Here is a 7,500-nt window from a genome sequence, read left to right on the forward strand (position 1 = left end):
TAGTTTCCACTATCTCTTTCAAGACAGTTGCATAGGCGGGACTGAGGCGTGTGGCGGCCCCTGTTCCAGCGTTCAGTGTCCAACGGCCTCACGGCCGATGGGCGTCGTACGGCTCCACACCGGAGCGGACAGGCACTCGGGCGAAAGTCATTCAAAACCGGCGCCAGGCGCCAGGTGCCGCAGGCCAGCCGCTCCAGCGCTTCAGCGCTCGTACCACACAACATTGCCGTTAGTTTTGAGACGAACGCGTGGTTCCGCACGCGGCGCACAGCTACTGCGAGCCGTACAGGTAGCGTGTTGCGCGACACGACACGCACATCGAAAGACATGCAGTCTAGTCGGTAATGATCCTTCCGCAGGTTCACCTACGGAAACCTTGTTACGACTTTTACTTCCTCTAAATGATCAAGTTTGGTCATCTTTCCGGTAGCATCGGCAACGACAGAGTCAATGCCGCGTACCAGTCCGAAGACCTCACTAAATCATTCAATCGGTAGTAGCGACGGGCGGTGTGTACAAAGGGCAGGGACGTAATCAACGCGAGCTTATGACTCGCGCTTACTGGGAATTCCTCGTTCATGGGGAACAATTGCAAGCCCCAATCCCTAGCACGAAGGAGGTTCAGCGGGTTACCCCGACCTTTCGGCCTAGGAAGACACGCTGATTCCTTCAGTGTAGCGCGCGTGCGGCCCAGAACATCTAAGGGCATCACAGACCTGTTATTGCTCAATCTCGTGCGGCTAGAAGCCGCCTGTCCCTCTAAGAAGAAAAGTAATCGCTGACAGCACGAAGGATGTCACGCGACTAGTTAGCAGGCTAGAGTCTCGTTCGTTATCGGAATTAACCAGACAAATCGCTCCACCAACTAAGAACGGCCATGCACCACCACCCACCGAATCAAGAAAGAGCTATCAATCTGTCAATCCTTCCGGTGTCCGGGCCTGGTGAGGTTTCCCGTGTTGAGTCAAATTAAGCCGCAGGCTCCACTCCTGGTGGTGCCCTTCCGTCAATTCCTTTAAGTTTCAGCTTTGCAACCATACTTCCCCCGGAACCCAAAAGCTTTGGTTTCCCGGAGGCTGCCCGCCGAGTCATCGGAACTGCGGCGGATCGCTGGCTGGCATCGTTTATGGTTAGAACTAGGGCGGTATCTGATTCGCCTTCGAACCTCTAACTTTCGTTCTTGATTAATGAAAACATACTTGGCAAATGCTTTCGCTTCTGTTCGTCTTGCGACGATCCAAGAATTTCACCTCTAACGTCGCAATACGAATGCCCCCGCCTGTCCCTATTAATCATTACCTCGGGTTCCGAAAACCAACAAAATAGAACCGAGGTCCTATTCCATTATTCCATGCACACAGTATTCAGGCGGGCTGCCTGCTTTAAGCACTCTAATTTGTTCAAAGTAAACGTGCCGGGCCCACCGAGACACTCAATAAAGAGCACCCTGGTAGGATTTCAACGGGGTCCGCCTCGGGACGCACGAGCACGCACGAGGCGGTCGCACGCCTTCGGCTCGCCCCACCGGCAGGACGTCCCACGATACATGCCAGTTAAACACCGACGGGCGGTGAACCAACAGCGTGGGACACAAATCCAACTACGAGCTTTTTAACCGCAACAACTTTAATATACGCTATTGGAGCTGGAATTACCGCGGCTGCTGGCACCAGACTTGCCCTCCAATAGATACTCGTTAAAGGATTTAAAGTGTACTCATTCCGATTACGGGGCCTCGGATGAGTCCCGTATCGTTATTTTTCGTCACTACGCTCCCCGTGCCGGGAGTGGGTAATTTGCGCGCCTGCTGCCTTCCTTGGATGTGGTAGCCGTTTCTCCAGGCTCCCTCTCCGGAATCGAACCCTGATTCCCCGTTACCCGTTACAACCATGGTAGGCGCAGAACCTACCATCGACAGTTGATAAGGCAGACATTTGAAAGATGCGTCGCCGGTACGAGGACCGTGCGATCAGCCCTAAGTTATTCAGAGTCACCAAGGCAAACGGACCGGACGAGCCGACCGATTGGTTTTGATCTAATAAAAGCGTCCCTTCCATCTCTGGTCGGGACTCTGTTTGCATGTATTAGCTCTAGAATTACCACAGTTATCCAAGTAACGTGGGTACGATCTAAGGAACCATAACTGATTTAATGAGCCATTCGCGGTTTCACCTTAATGCGGCTTGTACTGAGACATGCATGGCTTAATCTTTGAGACAAGCATATGACTACTGGCAGGATCAACCAGGGAGCTGCGTCAACTAGAGCTGAGCAGCCGGCCGCCCGGGAGTGTGTCCCGGGGGCCCGCGCGAACACGCAAGCGTCCGCTCAATTATTCTGCAAACAGGAGGAGGCTGAGCTCCCCTGCACAACACACCTCGAAACCCTCTCAGGTCCCGGCGGCGCGCAGCGCCGTCCTAAGTACTTGGTCGGGTTCGAGAGAGGCGCAATCGCCCGGAGTTAGGCGAGTAGACGCTTTAGGTGCGACCACCCGTGCTCCCAACTGAGCTTGCCGCTGCCGACAGAGGCCCGGGAGCGTGCTGTCGTGGCATTGCCGGCGGGAGACAACACGCGCCACCTACGGTGACCGGCAGCTCCAACGCCAGCGCCACAGAAGGACAAAAGCCCTACTTGGGTGCCGAAGCGAACTCTCCCAGCACAGCGCACGCGCCAACACGTCCGCACAGCTGCGATACAAACCACCTGCGAGAACCGCTGGGGCGACCGAGCAGCAGACGGCGTCGCGGCGCCGAGCGCCGGGCGGCGGCGCATCCTCAGCGCACAAAGTCCTCAATCGGACCAGCACACTGCAGATGGCCACCGCGCTTCGCACCGGGCCCGCGAGGACCTACTTTGGCCGCAAGGCGCCGCGAGCAGGGGGCGCCGGCGCGCAGCTGCGCCGCCTGCCGCGTCCGTCGGCCGGCGCGCCTGCCACCGGCCGCCCCCACCAGCCGGCTGTAGCGCGTGCGCCCACGCACCGCGCTGCCAGCACGCCGGGCGGCCCCCCCTCACCGGCCGGGGACGGTCCCACCCAGCCACCGCCGCGTATCGCCTCACACCCAGATCCCCCTTTCACGTTCGTGGGCATGGTGGGTCCCCTTTCACGTTCGTGGGCATGGTGGGTATCCCTGAAACAACCGGTTAATAGCTCGACCGATCGTCGCCAACACTGATTCACCTCTAGCGAGAACAACCGCACCACAACGGGTTACCGGTTGTTCATTTGCGTAACGTCACCAGCAAACGTACACGTCCATCGCCATTTGCAACGAGTATTGCATGCCTGTGTCAGGTGTCACAACACACTACGTCTGCCCACATAGACGCAACAACATGTGCACGCCTAGAGAACACGTGGAAGGTAGACCCCGTACGTATGCGGTGTCCATTGCGCGAACGACTGTCAGCCCGCCTCTGCAGCATGTCGCAGATGTGGAACGCGGTGCAACATGCTATCACGGTGTGTGAGAAGAGACGACTACGTCCGAATACACGCTCCACTACATCAACAGACTGCTCATGCTGATCGCCATCCAGGGCGTCCGTTCCTCCCACACGTCTGTATGGCGTACCACACTGCAATCCAGCTCTTATAGGGAGACGACACGTAGCTGCGTGCACAATATTTGGACTGTATGGTCCGCCGTTGCTAGGCGCTGTCGTCATACGGTCACATGGGCCACGATGTATCATTCAGTACATACGGAGCAATGTGCAGTACAGTTTGTGGGTTTTGCGTACATCGGCGGACAGGTGACAGGCCGTACCACAACGTAGGCTGAGTACGTCGGCATGCGAAGGGCATTGAACATGCAAACTTCTCACCGACCAGCTTGCGAAGGCAGGGGGGAAGGGGGGGGGGCATGTACGTCCTGCTGCTATCCACACTACAGTGTATAGCAGGAGCATGTGGAAAGTCAGCAACACCTGCAAGGTGTTTAACATGACGCGATACACAGGGGACCGGGCAGTGCGAGTAGCGAACTATATTGCGAGGGTTGCGGTTAGGCAACACTACACTACTTTAACGGGTTGCATAACAATTACAGAGCAGGTTCAGCGACAACGTGCGTCAGGTTAAGGCGCAATATAGTTTAGGTTACGGCGCACTTTAGGTTAGGTTAAGGCACATTATAGGTTAGGTTAAGGCACAACATGGGTTACGTTAAGGCACAACATGGGTTAGGTTAAGGCACAACATGGGTTAGGTTAAGGCACAACATGGGTTAGGTTAAGGCACAACATGGGTTAGGTTAAGGCACAACATGGGTTAGGTTAAGGCACAACATGGGTTAGGTTAAGGCACAACATGGGTTAGGTTAAGGCACAACATGGGTTAGGTTAAGGCACAACATGGGTTAGGTTAAGGCACAACATGGGTTAGGTTAAGGCACAACATGGGTTAGGTTAAGGCACAACATGGGTTAGGTTAAGGCACAACATGGGTTAGGTTAAGGCACAACATGGGTTAGGTTAAGGCACAACATGGGTTAGGTTAAGGCACAACATGGGTTAGGTTAAGGCACAACATGGGTTAGGTTAAGGCACAACATGGGTTAGGTTAAGGCACAACATGGGTTAGGTTAAGGCACAACATGGGTTAGGTTAAGGCACAACATGGGTTAGGTTAAGGCACAACATGGGTTAGGTTAAGGCACAACATGGGTTAGGTTAAGGCACAACATGGGTTAGGTTAAGGCACAACATGGGTTAGGTTAAGGCACAACATGGGTTAGGTTAAGGCACAACATGGGTTAGGTTAAGGCACAACATGGGTTAGGTTAAGGCACAACATGGGTTAGGTTAAGGCACAACATGGGTTAGGTTAAGGCACAACATGGGTTAGGTTAAGGCACAACATGGGTTAGGTTAAGGCACAACATGGGTTAGGTTAAGGCACAACATGGGTTAGGTTAAGGCACACCATGGGTTAGGTTAAGGCACACCATGGGTTAGGTTAAGGCACACCATGGGTTAGGTTAAGGCACAACATGGGTTAGGTTAAGGCACAACATGGGTTAGGTTAAGGCACAACATGGGTTAGGTTAAGGCACAACATGGGTTAGGTTAAGGCACAACATGGGTTACGTTAAGGCACAACGTAGGTTAGGTTAAGGCACAACGTGGGTTAGGTTAAGGCACAACGTGGGTTAGGTTAAGGCACAACGTGGGTTAGGTTAAGGCACAACGTGGGTTAGGTTAAGGCACAACATGGGTTAGGTTAAGGCACAACATGGGTTAGGTTAAGGCACACCATGGGTTAGGTTAAGGCACAACATGGGTTAGGTTAAGGCACAACATGGGTTAGGTTAAGGCACAACATGGGTTAGGTTAAGGCACAACATGGGTTAGGTTAAGGCACAACATGGGTTAGGTTAAGGCACAACATGGGTTAGGTTAAGGCACAACGTAGGTTAGGTTAAGGCACAACGTGGGTTAGGTTAAGGCACAACATGGGTTAGGTTAAGGCACAACATGGGTTAGGTTAAGGCACAACATGGGTTAGGTTAAGGCACAACATGGGTTAGGTTAAGGCACAACATGGGTTAGGTTAAGGCACAACATGGGTTAGGTTAAGGCACAACATGGGTTACGTTACGGCACAACATGGGTTACGTTACGGCACAACATGGGTTACGTTACGGCACAACATGGGTTACGTTACGGCACAACATGGGTTACGTTACGGCACAACATGGGTTACGTTACGGCACAACATGGGTTACGTTACGGCACAAATTAGGTTAGGTTACGGCACAAATTAGGTTAGGTTAAGGCACAAATTAGGTTAGGTTAAGGCACAAATTAGGTTAGGTTAAGGCACAAATTAGGTTAGGTTAAGGCACAAATTAGGTTAGGTTAAGGCACAAATTAGGTTAGGTTAAGGCACAAATTAGGTTAGGTTAAGGCACGATATAGGTTAGGTTAAGGCACGATATAGGTTAGGTTAAGGCACGATATAGGTTAGGTTAAGGCACGATATAGGTTAGGTTAAGGCACGATATAGGTTAGGTTAAGGCACGATATAGGTTAGGTTAAGGCACGATATAGGTTAGGTTAAGGTACGATATAGGTTAGGTTAAGGTACGATATAGGTTAGGTTAAGGTACGATATAGGTTAGGTTAAGGTACGATATAGGTTAGGTTAAGGTACGATATAGGTTAGGTTAAGGTACGATATAGGTTAGGTTAAGGTACGATATAGGTTAGGTTAAGGTACGATATAGGTTAGGTTAAGGTACGATATAGGTTAGGTTAAGGTACGATATAGCGTAGGTTCAGATACACATTGTTGTAGGGAAAGGTGTATTGGGGGGGGGGGCGGCAGGTTCGTTGATAGTGATTATCGTAATTGGATGCCTGCGGTATTATCCGATTTGTCACGTCAGGATGCACTTTTGGCTCATGACAGGCGGCGCTCCGATTCCATGGTTGTGGCAGATCTGTGTCTTTCATTCCTGCCATTGTTTGTGTGCTGTGACAGGAGGCAGTATTGTGATGTTGGGTGCACCACTGTGTAGGACATGTGTGGGTGTTCGTGGCTTAGCTGAGCAATGTGCGGATGTCGGAAGGGTGGGATATTGTGTTTTCTGGGTGGACCTCCCGGTCTGGTAATGATAGTGTGGATTGTGTCATGTGGCGGAGAGGATGCACTGGATGTTCTTCCATGCTGGTGGTTAGATATTGTGTGTGATAAGAGAGTAGTGTGTGATAAGAGTGTCTGGCTGACGTGTGGTTCTCATTGTGTGCAGAGTCTTTCAGCATGTATAGGGACGGTTGTATATATTATCTGTATTCTGATGGCTCTGCATCTATTACTAATCAGTGCCGTGTATACGGTTACTCTAGTTCCAGTCGAAACTGTTCTATCTCTGTACATTAGTGACACTGCGGCTCCACTATGTTGCCGCCCCTGTCGGCCGTTTCCCCCAGTGTATGGCTAATGATTATCAGCAATCAGTCTATTAGTCAATACCGGTAGTGTGACGACGTCAAATGTCCGGGATGGGGGAAGCTACACCCTTCCCGTGGGTCAGGGCCTAGAAAGACTCTTCCCACGCAGGAGACTCGGACTGTCGTTACTCTTCCGAGACATATATGTGCCCAGCGTTTTTTTGCGGCTGCGAGTGCAACGCCAGGAGGCTCGGACTGTCGTTACTCTTCCGAGATATATATTTGCCCAGCGTTTTTTGCGACTGCGAGTGCAACGCCCACGGGTGCCGACATGGATGGGGCGCTTCCTAGCTGATGGCTCAGCATGAGAATCCGTACAGTGAGCAATGCGATCGCGTCTGTAGCTTGTACGTGGTACAGCTCGCAGCTCATGAATAGGGACAGCGGGAATGTCGCATATTGGAAATATCTCTTCATGAAACGCATGTTATAGGTGTGAATTGCACCTTACGAGTGCGGGAAACGTCCGCCGTTCATCCGCTGGCGATGCGAGTTGGGCGGTTGGGGTGGGGCACGAACGGGTGCAGGTGGTGTGATTGCCGGTCC

General features: G+C 52.2%; 1 non-coding gene across 1 annotated transcript; it reads right to left on the reverse strand.

The window, feature by feature from the left end:
• Positions 1-342: 342 nt before the first annotated feature.
• Positions 343-2,251, reverse strand: LOC126443975 (small subunit ribosomal RNA). The gene has a single exon (XR_007582320.1). It is a non-coding gene; the product is annotated as a small subunit ribosomal RNA (ribosomal RNA).
• Between the last annotated feature and the right edge of the window lie 5,249 nt (positions 2,252-7,500).

This window comes from Schistocerca serialis, unplaced genomic scaffold (genome assembly GCF_023864345.2).
Source record: "Schistocerca serialis cubense isolate TAMUIC-IGC-003099 unplaced genomic scaffold, iqSchSeri2.2 HiC_scaffold_207, whole genome shotgun sequence".
Lineage (NCBI taxonomy): Eukaryota > Metazoa > Arthropoda > Insecta > Orthoptera > Acrididae > Schistocerca > Schistocerca serialis.